At 32.3% G+C, this 13,333-nt stretch overlaps 1 long non-coding RNA gene across 1 annotated transcript; it reads right to left on the bottom strand.

Moving 5' to 3' along the window:
• Window positions 1-395: 395 nt before the first annotated feature.
• LOC134255389 (uncharacterized) lies at window positions 396-11,342 on the bottom strand. The gene is made up of 3 exons (XR_009989532.1): window positions 11,270-11,342; window positions 1,395-1,559; window positions 396-527 (listed from the first exon to the last, which is right to left on the bottom strand). It is a non-coding gene; the product is annotated as an uncharacterized LOC134255389 (long non-coding RNA).
• Window positions 11,343-13,333: the final 1,991 nt, after the last annotated feature.

The raw sequence follows: 13,333 nt of genomic DNA, 5'->3' as shown, positions 1-13,333 counted from the left end.
GGGCCTAAGTATCTCACAAAAATATATTGTTAAATCAATTTTATAGATGACTGCGGTGGAAATTTGTATACCAAGAAATAAATCCTTTTCATGTCAGAAGCCTTCTTATTGATTTCATTCCTTCCTACTTTAGAATTAGTTTAACTGCATGATCATGGTGATAGATAAATACAAATAATATTTTAGCTGCATTATAAACATTTTAATGTTTTATTACCAATAAAATTCATCATTTCATTTCCTATGACATGTGAAATATGTATGTTACAAAATAATATGCATTTGACAACAAGGACAATGCAAAATGGACTGTCTCCAAACATTATATGCTTTTTGCAATTTGACCATATTATAATGGTACCATATTATCCTAATGAAGAAATATTTCATGTTTACCTCATCTGTTGGCCAAACAGAAAGATATCCATGAGGCTTGTTTTTCCTCTTCTTCTTTTCTTTGTCAAGGGCAAGAGATCGATGACTGGTGGACCACTCATCCTCAAAGTCATTTAGGAAAGCCCGTGAATCTATTAAAAAAAAATAATACATGTACTTGGTTCATTAATGCAACAAATAATTATGTTAAATATTTGTATGCCACTGGATTGAGAGATCTATGGGGTATGTTGTTTTTGTCCTGTCTGATTGTCTTTTGTCAACTTTAACCTAGTCCATTTCTCATGTGTATCTTTAATATTTGTTCAACATGTTAATTCATGTACATCAATGAATACTAATATAGGATTTGTTCTTCACATTACAAGACTGGCTCTATATTGGTACATCAAATTCAGCGTCAAAATTAATATACAGAAATCTATTTGAATGTAATGATTCAAAAACATAAGCGATTGAAACAATTAAGATGTGTTTGTGAAACAATTGCTAATTAAGCTTTAACCTCTTAAAATCCCTTCTTTCATGAATGCTTGTATTTAATTGAAATTCTTTCATTCTGGTTTGGAATGTTTACAGATGACACATAGCAGACAAGACTCCTGACATTTATTTTAATTAGAATTATAAAATTTACACATTACAAGTTCTGTAAAAATGAGTCAATGTTGTCACTTTCGTTCACTCTGCATTTCAATTCAACACTTCATGTTAGTCAACCATCTATTCACTGGTATTTAATTTTGCTTTCTGATTTTTCAAAAGATATTTGAATAATTTGATTCGCCAGCTTGGCACAGTGGTAAGAGCGTCTGCTCTAGAGTTGCATAGTAAGGAGTTGATCCTTGAGTTGATAATATAAACAGGTTTAAAACTTTTTCTACAGGAAGAATATCCTAGTGAGAATTACAATGTATCTCTCTTATCAGATCAGGGTCAATAAACCTTTATAATTTTATACTAACAATGAATTACTCCAAACATATACCATTACTTACCAGAAAGTTCCAAGACTTCGACTTTCAAAATCTTTCGCGTGTACAGCACATCGACCTGCTGGCCTTTGAGGACAGCTTGAACATCTGGGACCCTAAATTTCTTTACATCAATTATGGCTGTACATCCATCTAGGTCAAAGAGCACAAGGGCAAACATTGTTCAACCTGTGAAAAAAGGTAAATAAATCAAATACATTCATACATAAGTGCAATAAATCAATCGAATAACCATCAGATCATACCTCAATCTAATTAAAATTAGTTGTTAGATCTGCTCGAAAACTTGCTACACTAACATCTATCAACATCCCATTGAGGGTCACGTCAGAGGTCAAATTCTATCAACCAATCAAATTGTCGCTGGCAAAATCATCTTATATTGTTGAAGCGAATAAGTATAGAGCCGTTCCGAATTTGACCTCTGACGTGACCCTCAATGGGATGTTGTTAGATGTAAGTGTAGCGAGTATGCGAGCGTATCTAACATCTTATTTTAATTAATTAGATTGATCGTACCTTATCATGTGTACATTTGTATGTTAACTTTAAGAAGTGGGTTTTATATTTTAGTGGTTTTGGCGCTTACAACAATTCACTTATTCAGGAGTACAGCTTAGAGAAATCATTTACATATAAATATACAATACACTGAATGGACCTGTGAAGTGCTATTTTATGATTTTGATTTTGAATACACCATATTATATACACATACAGAACCATTAGACACCATGTGCAAATCACAGGGTTGCAAATAACCACTCGCCCATTCGCAGATGCGAGTAAATTTTCCTGTGGGCGACCAGCTCTTGAGAATATTATCGCCCACATGGCGAGTAAGAATTTTATCGGACCTTTTCTAGAATCAGATCGTAGTTTGGTTCAACTATCTAATGTACTTTCCTTTTCATATCCCAGGTGGATTTTTCTGTGTTTGATCATTCAGCTGATTTCATTTTTCAAATATTAATTGTAGCTTTATTTGAGATACAAAATATGTCAATCTAGTCAATTTACCTTAGATATAAATTTAAAGATTAATCATTATTGTAACAAGAATCCCCCCATTCTACACCTGGTTAATTCAGTCCAGGTATGTTTGGCTCCTTTATTTATAAAAAACAACAACATGCCGACCCTTGGTTGTTTGGGAATTTTACAAGAATAAAATATTTTTTAAGCCTAATTCAAAATACATGCCCTGAAACAACTTAAATCAGAAGAAACAAAATTGAATTGAATGATAACATGGAATTTGAAAAGAAATACTATGGCCATAAAGTATTTTTCTCTTGTTTTCATATGAAAAGATTTTTTACAAAGTGAAAAAAAAAAATTGTGGGCCCTATAAAATCAATGTGGGCTAGTAAAATTTGTAAAGTTGGGGGCCCACATGGCCCCTAAAGTTTAAATTTTATTTGCAACCCTGAAATCCCACCAGATTTTTGCAGTATACATGTACATTCTAATTCAATTTTAAATAATCATATCCCGCTGTTCTATGAAGATTCTAAAAATCAAAAAAAATATATATTCCATGGTTAAATTTTGACAAGCAGTATGTCTTCCTGATATGGGGTGTCAAAAACCAACTGTCCACGATGCACACAGATGCAAAACAGACCAGAGTCCCATGGGCCATATTGATCACTAGTGTAGTGCTGTGTATTGAGCCAAAAATTTTGATACGATACAATATTTTTTAAAGCAATATGCAATATATTGGATTCTAAAACAAGTCGATCGAAAAAGCTTTCAAAAAGGGTTATAAATCATTTAAATGCATAATTTTCAACACAACTAACTGTTTTGTTACCCATTTTTAAGTTCTTGTCTCATTGACATTACAAAATAACAGTTCAAATTAAAGCTTTTTATGACATTAAAAATCAACATGTTCAAATTCAATTCTCTTTGTATTTTGTAAAAGTTATAAAAACTGTGTTATTTCCTTACAAGTTATATTATTATTGAACAGTTTTATTTTAAAAAGTGAAATATAATCATTGGTGATTTAAATTCCAATCTTTTTAACAGAATGAGAAGAAAAACTATTTGTCCGATACGTATTGGAAGTTAATTTTGGATACAATATTTTTCTTGAATATCAACATGTATCGATATATTGATACAGCCCCACACTAGTGTAACTTTGGTGATGTGGTTCTCTACCAGATTTCACCCTTGTTGTCCCCCGCTTTCGCGAAAGCGAGGGGACATTAAATCTCATTCGTCTGTCCATCAGTCTGTCCGTCACAAAAACTTTAACCTTGCCCATAACTTTTGATTTAGTGGAGCTATTACTTTCATATTTCACATGTGTATTCCTTGTGACAAGACCTTTCTTTGGGTATCACCAAATCTGACCTTGGAGTTTGACCCACTTTTACACAAAAATTTCAAACTTTTACTTTGGCCATAACTTTTGAATAGTAGGTACTAGGACTTTCATATTTCACATATGTATTGTTTGTGGCAAAACCTTTCATAGGATAACAACAAACTTGACCTTTTGACCTTGACCATGGAGATTTACGTACTTATGGAAAAAACTTTAACCTTGACCAGAACTTTTGAACGGTGGGGGCTAGGGCTTTTGTACTCTACATATGTAATCCCTGTGAGAAGACCTTTTATTGGATACCAATAACTTTTACCCTGTGACCTTGACCTTGGAGTTTTAATTACTTTTTAAAAACTTTAACCTTGGTCACAACTTTTAAACAGTAGATAGTCGGACTTTAATATTTCACATATGTATTTCTTGTGGGAAGACATTTCATTGGATATCAACAACCTTGACCTTTTGACCTTGAGCTTGGAGATTTACATACTTATGAAAAATCTTTAACCTTGACCATAACTTTTGAACGATGGGGGCTAGGGCTTTCGTACTTCACATATGTTTTCCTTTTGAGAAGACCTTTCATGGGATACCACAACTTTTACCCTTTCACCTTGACATTGGAGTTTTAACTACTTTAAAAAAAAACTTCAACTTTGAACACTTTTGAACGGTAAATACTAGGACTATTATATTTCAAATATGTATTCTTTGTGGCAAGTCCTTTCATTGGATATCAACAACTTTGATCATTTGACCTTGACCTTAAAGATTTATGTACTTATGCAAAAAACTTTAACCTTGACCATAAATTTTGAACAGTAAGGGCTAGGGCTTTCATACTTTACAAATGTAATCCTTGTGAGAAAACCTTTCATTGGATATCAACAATTTTGACCCTTTGATCTTGACCTTGGAGTTGACCTACTTTTAAAAAACTTTTTACTTTGGTCATAACTTTTTAATGGTCAGGATTAGGGTTTTCATCATTTAAAAAAATCAACTTCAATGTTACTTTCTAAATAAATGACATATGATATGATGTTCATATTACACACAATGTCATAAAAGATAACATCTCACCCACAAAGACACCGAAAGCGGGGGACAACAATTCTTTGAATTTGCTTGTTATACCTATTGTGGACCTGCCCTATAAACAACCCCCTCCTTTGGTCATAGGGCTGTCACGGTTCTAAATTTTTTCGGATTGGGTCGGTACCTATTTTTTTAAGGTTCGGTTTCGGGTCTTTCAGTCCGGGTAGGTAATTGAATAAAAGCTCAATTATGATTTGTATCATTTTCAACAACAAAATTTAAAAGAATATGTTCATTTAATCTTAGAAATAGCGACATTATAGCTAGTTTAAAGTAGCCTCCTGTCTAGACAACAATTGTACCAATTAAAATTATTTAAATCATCTCCTAATGGCAATGTACTAACAAATCTCTCATTTTTGAAGCCATTCTTAAAGTAAAACCTACTCTATTGTTCAAATAAATTCCTAGAACCTAGACTTTAATAACTTATTTAAAAATGGTTATAATTTAAAAATTGTTTCCATGGTTTCCTGAGAGGGAAAAGTCAAACATGTGGTAATTTCCATTTTTTTTATTTTTGTCTCTGTGATAACTCTTTGAAACTTAGCGGAGTTAATTTCTCAATAATTCTGACGGAATTTAAATTAGGCAGGTCAAAAGGTCAGGAGGGAGGCCCAATATGCATGCAAATCTCCTGCAGCTGCATTTATATTTGACGTCAGTACAAGAGGACTGTTGAAATTGGCAAAGAAGTACTTGTGTATTTTAAATCTATGTTTAAATTTCAAAAATATAAATCTACAATCACTGTCTACTTCGCCCGTTATGCAAATTATCCCATGTTTCCTCTATGGTTGATGCCCTGGCATACTATACAAACAAGACAGTGATTCCTTCATGAAATCACTAATATAATACAATATACATACAACTAAACATGTCAAGTCAATACATATCAACATAAGTTTAAATGAAACATTGGAATCAAATGATGAGTGCCAATGTTACACTGTCAAACAAATATACAATATTTTTGAGGTGCTTGGTATGCTTATTAAAGGCTTACAAATATATATTGGGGTGCCACTCTTGAAATTGAATTAGGGGCAGTCATGATGAACTTGGGCACTGATAGAAATGTTACCGGTATTCATGCATCATGTGCATAGGGCATTCTTGTTTTGGGAGCAGAAATTCCTAGAGAAATATTCAAATGTTTCCTGTCAATTAAATATGTAAAAAAAAAAAAAAAAGGAAAATTGAAGTCTGCAGGTTTAACATATGCTCATAAGATATTCTAGCAATTAAAAATTTCACTGGCAAAATAGTAAAAGAAAAAGTAGATGATGTCAAAATATTTGACCCTTGATCATTAAATGCGACCTTTAATTGACTTTATAGTACTTAATGGGGACTCCCATTCAAAAACAGTCCTCCACTATTTTTGGCACAAATGTGACACGTACGTACTGCATTTAATAACAAACTATAACCTAGGGTATCAGATTGAAATAGCTAAGCATTAAACTACATATAGGATACCTGGCATATTTATATAGTTGGCCATTCTATCCTAAACCTCCTAAAATTATAGGCCAATCATGAAATATATATCATATTGTTAGATTAATGTACCGGTAACTGTGTCTCGTGACTTGTCTGATCCATACAACATTTTTTTATGACTGGACACTCTGTATCTATTCAACATGTTCGAGCCTATTTATTGTATAATAATAGTCAAAAATATAAAATTCTTTTAGTGTGTCATAAAGGCAGGTAAATAACTTAAAATTCTAAAGTAACTCAATCTCGTTTAATTATATCAACAAAAAATTAAAAAGCTAATTGTGTTCTTACCAGATTCCGTCATACCTATTACATATGTAATGTCAATGCTTATTAGGCATGCACTCTCTATTTCCTAAAATAAAATATTCCCTCCCATATAAATATTCCATATTCCCCAAGAAATTAATTTATTTTAGTGCATATTCTTATTCTCTACTCTATATTGGTAAGAAAGCATATCAGCATTAAAATGAAGTGATCTGGTGATCAACAACTATATTACCTGATTGTCATAATGCCATTCTGGCTGACACAATTTACAGAAGTAAATGAATGAACATATGAATGGAGAAAAACAGAATGACATACAGAAGAGCTAGATCTAGCCACTTCATGCAAAAAATAACGCTGTCCTTCTATCAATTAATAAATTATCACCCTCTTTTCTATTTCATATATCAAAAAAAAGAAGCGACTATAAGTACTTCCATTTTCTATATTAAACATGTTAAAACTTCTCTTTGAAAATCTAAGTATTGCAAAACAGAATTTGAAACAAGAAACCCAAGGGTCTCACTAGTCACCTGAGCAATGTTGCAACATGAAACCAGAAATTATTGAAAGGTTTAAACCCAAAAGTAGTCCCAAACATTCCTTAAAGTTGAGAGGGTATGATTTGCACAAACTTGAATCTACAATATTCTAGAATGCTTCGTTATAAATACATGAATGACCAATCATGGCTTTGCTATTCTTGAGAATATTCTAATTTAATGAATTTTCATATACATTTCTATGTAAAACTTTGGTCGGCCATTGTGGCCCCGCCCTACCCCTGGGGGTCAGTATTTGAACAATCATGAATCTACACAACCTGAGGATATTTCCATATAAATGACCAATCATGGCTTTGTTATTCTTTAGAAGAATTTTAAAGACTTTGCCTATATATTTCTACGTAAAACTTTGGTCGGCCAACGTGGCCCCAGGACTCTCACACCACTTTTTTGGACTGGGGCCGGGGTCGTTCAAATTGGGAAAAATTATTGTCACTTTGGGAAAATTAAGATGACTAAAATTCATTTTAAAAAATCTTTAAATACTAGAAGTCATCAAATTAACTCTGGTAACAGAATAAACATAGGTATATGTATCTACATGTAGGCTATTTATGAAAGTACATTAGCTTATTATAAAATATCATAAAATTTCCTGATTTGACAATCTATTATTAATTTGGAGTTCAATCCTTGTCAATACATTGAACTTTTGGCATAAATTTGTTCAAATCATTCAGCATATTGTTACCAAGCACTGTAAAAAAATGTCTGGTGCCCCAATAATCTTGTGAGATTTTGAGTTTCTTTGACTCGCACACAAGAGCAGTTGTAACTGTGAGGTATCTGTGATATATTACTTTTGGACTGGTCCTACCCCCCCCCCCACACTTTTTTGCAAATGTAGACATTATATAGGCATTAAAAATTGGGGCTACCATTTACATTTTGCCACACCCCCTCCCCCCATTTTCAAATTGCTTCTGATGCCTACATTCTTAAAGAAATGGACAGGCTTTCACCCATATCCACGATATTCACTTAAAACTAAAGGGAATACCTCAGTAGTTATATAAAGTACCATATAACAGGGCTGAAACAATTCATCAAAACATTGATAATAGAGAAGTTGAGATTTCTTACGTGTATGTGTACGGGGGGTACTACTAAACAGAGTACGCTAGAGTACGATAGAGTACTTTAGAGTACGCTAGAAAAATTATATTATTTAATGCAATTAAATTGTTTATTTATTGCCCTGTTCACACGGAGAGTTTAATTCGAATTAAACGTAAGTTTACTGCGAATTAGCTTCGCTTTGCGTTCACACGGAGAATTTAATGCGAATTAGTTTACTTCGCATTAGTTTACTGCGCATTAAATTACTTCGCATTAGCTCCGTGTGAACGCTAAGCGAAGCTAATTCGAATTAAATTTTTGGGCATGCGTAATGGCAAAATTAAGTCAAATGCGTCATGTCAGTGGTCAAATTGAAGTACTTGTGCTATTTTTGAGTGAAAAACTAAGGAAAAATGTGTCAATCACTAAAATATGTCTCCAGACACTGTGACATTATGTCAAATGCATCTGTTTCAGGATAAGGTGACGTGATTTGTAAATGACGTCATAATAGCCTTCCTCACGCCTGACTGTCAAAGTAAAATTTTAATTCGCATTAGTTTACTTCGCATTAGCTGTCGTGTGAACGCAATTTAATTCGCATTAGTTTACTTCGCATTAGTTTACTTCGCATTAATTTACTGCGAATTAAACTTTTCGTGTGAACAGGGCATATGTATATACAACTTGATTAAACATTATTATAAACTTATTTTCCAATATTTGATTCAAATATTTGTTTTTAGCGATATTTTGACAAGAAATAACATCCAAAATTAAACGCATTAAAGATTACGGTATACCTATGGCTAATACCCCAATCTCGATTACTATCAGTCAGGGGCATAACTCAAACAAGTTATTTTAAAAATAACTCAAATGAGTTATTTTACATTATTTCACACACGCAAATTTTTTTTAAAAAATAACTTAAATAAGTTATTTTTATATCCTGCTTGGACATTGATTTCATGGAAATTTTGTGTTTCCTGCCAATTTGCATTGCATTTTGGGATTCCATTATGTAATACTAGATGGAGTTCACTGACTCCAATGGAGAATTGGTGAGGAGGTGGAGATAAACAGCATTTACACCTTATTTTGTGGTTTTATCCACATGGTATATATGTCCAGTTTTTATCATTAAATTAAAAAAATTCCCCACTTTTCCCAAGACTTTGGACACTTTTCCTGCATTGAGCAAGGTTTAGATTTAGTCAAACATTTGTTTTTGTCTTGGTGCACGAGGAAAATCCTTTGGTGCACGGGGTGTGAAGTTAGGGAGGAATGACACAAAATAACTTAAACAAGTTACTATTTTATTGAGGCTATTTTGGAAAAATAACGTGTTTGAGTTATTAAGGTTGGGAAAAAGTAGGTCATAGCAAAGAGAAGTAACTCACTGAGACAAAAAAATAACTCATTTGAGTTATTTTTGAAAATAACTTGTTTAAGTTATGCCCCTGACTGACTATATTGTTTCAGACTTTCTTTCTAAAGACTTGCATCTACATTTTATTTAATAATATTAAATTAATTGCATGTGTTAATATTTTTCACATTCACAATGATACATTTTAACGTTTCAGTTAAATTAGATCGGGATCAAACGATCAACCGTAACCTGAAATCAAAAATTGAAATAACTCCTAAAATACAGAAAACATACAACGTTTTTTTAAAATATATATTCAATATGTTAAACTAAAGTAGAAAAACATATAAAAAGTAATTTAATTGCATTAAATTATAAAATATTACTAGCGTACTCTAAAGTACTCTATCGTACTCTGTTTAGTAGGACCGGTGTACGGGTATGTGTAGTAGGGGAATAACCTAAACTCTATGTGTATTACATCATCAATTTTAGTGACATCAAGATTGCTTCACGTTCGTAAAACTTGTAGAATGGAATCTTCACGCAAGTGAAAATGTGTAGCTTTAATAATAAAAATTAGCCAATTTAAGTGTGAAAATGTGATGGTTATACATCATATAGGATGTTTACTTTCACAAGCACTTATTTTCATCAAATTTTGTTTACTAACTGATGACAAAAAACTCTCTAAATAGTTGAAACAGAGACACCGATTGCAGTGTACACTTATTACTACATGTTACACGTCATAAAAATCTTCAACAAATTCTAAAAAATGTGTAGGTCAAAATATATACAAGTACACGTACACATATAGCTCTCTTATATTGTTCAATACATAATTTCTCTATTCAATATTCAATTACAACTTCAATTTTCAATTCAATACATCTTTTAATAATCAGGGTAGATTACATTTGCACCCCTTGAAATTACCGGCTTTGTACCCATTTGGACAATTTAAATTGACACTCAAGAGAGAGATAATTGAGATGGAATAGATTTAACGCAGGATGCTACGACTAGAATTGACACAGAGAATGTGTTATTTTAATCAACAGGCGCAAAAGAAGCATTTTCTTTTTGTATCACCACCTTTTACTTATCTTTTGGAATCTGAATACATTTGTTTTCTTTGACCTAATGATCAGTTTCTTTTTTAACAAGTTTAAAATGTATCGCATCAATTGAATGGTGAGACAAGTAATTGCAAAACGTATCATATTGTGGAGGGGGTGTATCGTTTCAGTCCTACTATATAAAGCTATGAAAATAATTTTAGCTATCAGCATGATCCTAATTATGTAGTTTAAATGCTGGCCATGTGATTATTCTAGATCTGACAGACTTTGATGCGAGTGTGCTCATCAGTGCTAATGCCATAATCGTAGATATTGACAGATATTGCTATATTAAAATTATATCTAATAATTACACATTCATGTAGGGAAAAAATGCTCTACTGTTAAAATGAAGTCCTACACTAGTCCTACGACCCGGCTTGTGGTATTGACTTTCCCGAGACACAGTTAGAAATAAGAATACTCTTCATATAACTAGAAACATTCACTGACGTCTTTGTACTTTGAAAATAAAACATTTTTCAATGAAAAAAACATAAACGAATACTGATGAACCGACAAACCTGTCACCCTTCATGGTCATGCAAGTGAAGAAGCACATGTAGCGTAAACCGAAAGTGAAACTAAGTTTTAAAAAAAAAAATGGGAATTTGGACATGAAAATATTCGATCCACTTGTACATGTAGTTTTTATTTTTGAAATATACATTGATAAACTAATTCACCATGATAACACATAAAAAGATTTGTCCTCTTTTTAAGGCTTCATGATATTTATATTGATTTTTAAATTGTTCAAATCTGTCGGTTTTTCTTCTTCTTTGTAGAGAAGGGGGGGGGGTATTTGGGTGGTGTTTATGATTTCACTACGACACTGTACTTAAATTTTTTACTGTTAATTGTCTTAAGTAATTTAAAATTATCCAAATGCTGAATGAGTTATTGTGCTTCATACCTTTTAGACCAAATGAAATTCAAATGATGTCGATTTTTTTTTTAACTTTATTTGGTTCCTAGTTTAGATTGAAAATTTACTTTTAAAATATCACGCAATGCATACTAATAGATATGAACATGATAAACTTACTTGTCAAGCTGAGAAAGGAACTCTATATAATAAGTAAGGCAGTTGACAACGCCTCTACTTATAGAGTAGTTGTGTACCATACGAACACAGGAAGCCATACGGAAGAAGGGTGACACCAATGTTTCCTACCAGTACACCGTCTACCTGTCTACCTGCCACCTCCACCTGTGTATTTACCATCTACATACTGCCCCCTTTACCTATCGCCAGGGGTACTTAATCATTTCAGGGCTACCAGGGCCATCTGGGATTTCAATAAAATTCAGTTCCGTAAAAATCTTAATTTTATTGATTATTAGGTATTTTTTTGGAAAACAATTTCTACATGTAATACCATTAAAAACAGATAAAGTTCATATTCAATACATTTGAATACAACTTATTATAATTGATATATTGAAAACCAATTAAAAAAAATGTGTAAAAAAATATTTATATATAAATTGTGAAATCAACTTACGTGTTCTTCTGTATTGACTGCTTTAAAAGTGTCTGCTGCCTTTTCTTTCCAAAAAGTCTTGTGTTTGTAACGCTATTTTCAAAGCATTTATAAATTAATCTATTTAAAAAAACCCAAACAAACCGACGTCGGTAATTACACTTTCTGTAATTTAGAGTTAGGTCAGGCAATCTGGAAACATATAATTAATTATACGATTACTTACCAGGAATTAAAAACTGATTAATTGTAAGTAAATAGTTTATATTTAGATCTATATTAGTCGAAGAAATAATTAAAAAAAGAAATAATGCTAAATACTTGTAAGTAAACTATATTATATTAATAAGAATGGAAATTATTCGTTTCGTCATAAAACGTTCTGTATTTTATAACAATCCTATCGTGTTTTGCGTGTATCCTATCGTGAAAACCGTTTATCAGGTCTATCGTGTTTTGCGTTTATCGTGTTTTGCGTTTATCGTGTTTTCCGTTTATCGTGTTTTCCGTTTATCCTATCGTGCGTGTATCCTGTCCTATCGTGCGTGTATCCTATCGTATCGTGCGTGTATCCTATCGTATCGTGCGTGTATCCTATCGTATCGTGTATCCTGTAAAGAATAACGATGCGGGTACTGTACCACAACCTATTACATATTTTCCAAGGCGTGTGAAGTCGAGCACATACATGAAAATGTGTGAAGCTGGACACATATGTAAACACACTAACATTTACCACAGACATAAAAACAAATCTAAACTTAATCAAGCATAGACAGGCTCATGGGGTGAAGCTGGACTCGTACATGATCTCATGCATTTTGCAAACTGCATCCCCGCATCTATTCTAATAGATTTTTCAACATATTTTGTGTTTGTGAATATGTAAAATGCATCATTTTGCATTACAAGTTGAAGATGTTATTAGCCTGTGTATAATGAGCGCAAATCAAATAGCCTTTTATGTAATTTTTTTCACATTTTAATTCAATTTAAACTGCAAAGTTTATTTTATATATGTACATGCACCAGAAAGAATAAATATTTTACATCTATTAGTATTATATTTTAAAGTGAAATGACACCTCCATTTCATAAGCA

Source organism: Saccostrea cucullata, unplaced genomic scaffold (genome assembly GCF_032062105.1).
Source record: "Saccostrea cucullata isolate Sc308-1 unplaced genomic scaffold, CSIRO_AGI_Scuc_v1 ctg4903, whole genome shotgun sequence".
Lineage (NCBI taxonomy): Eukaryota > Metazoa > Mollusca > Bivalvia > Ostreida > Ostreidae > Saccostrea > Saccostrea cuccullata.
The sequence above is the reverse complement of the archived record's forward strand: the minus strand, read 5'-3'. Positions and strand labels throughout refer to the sequence as shown.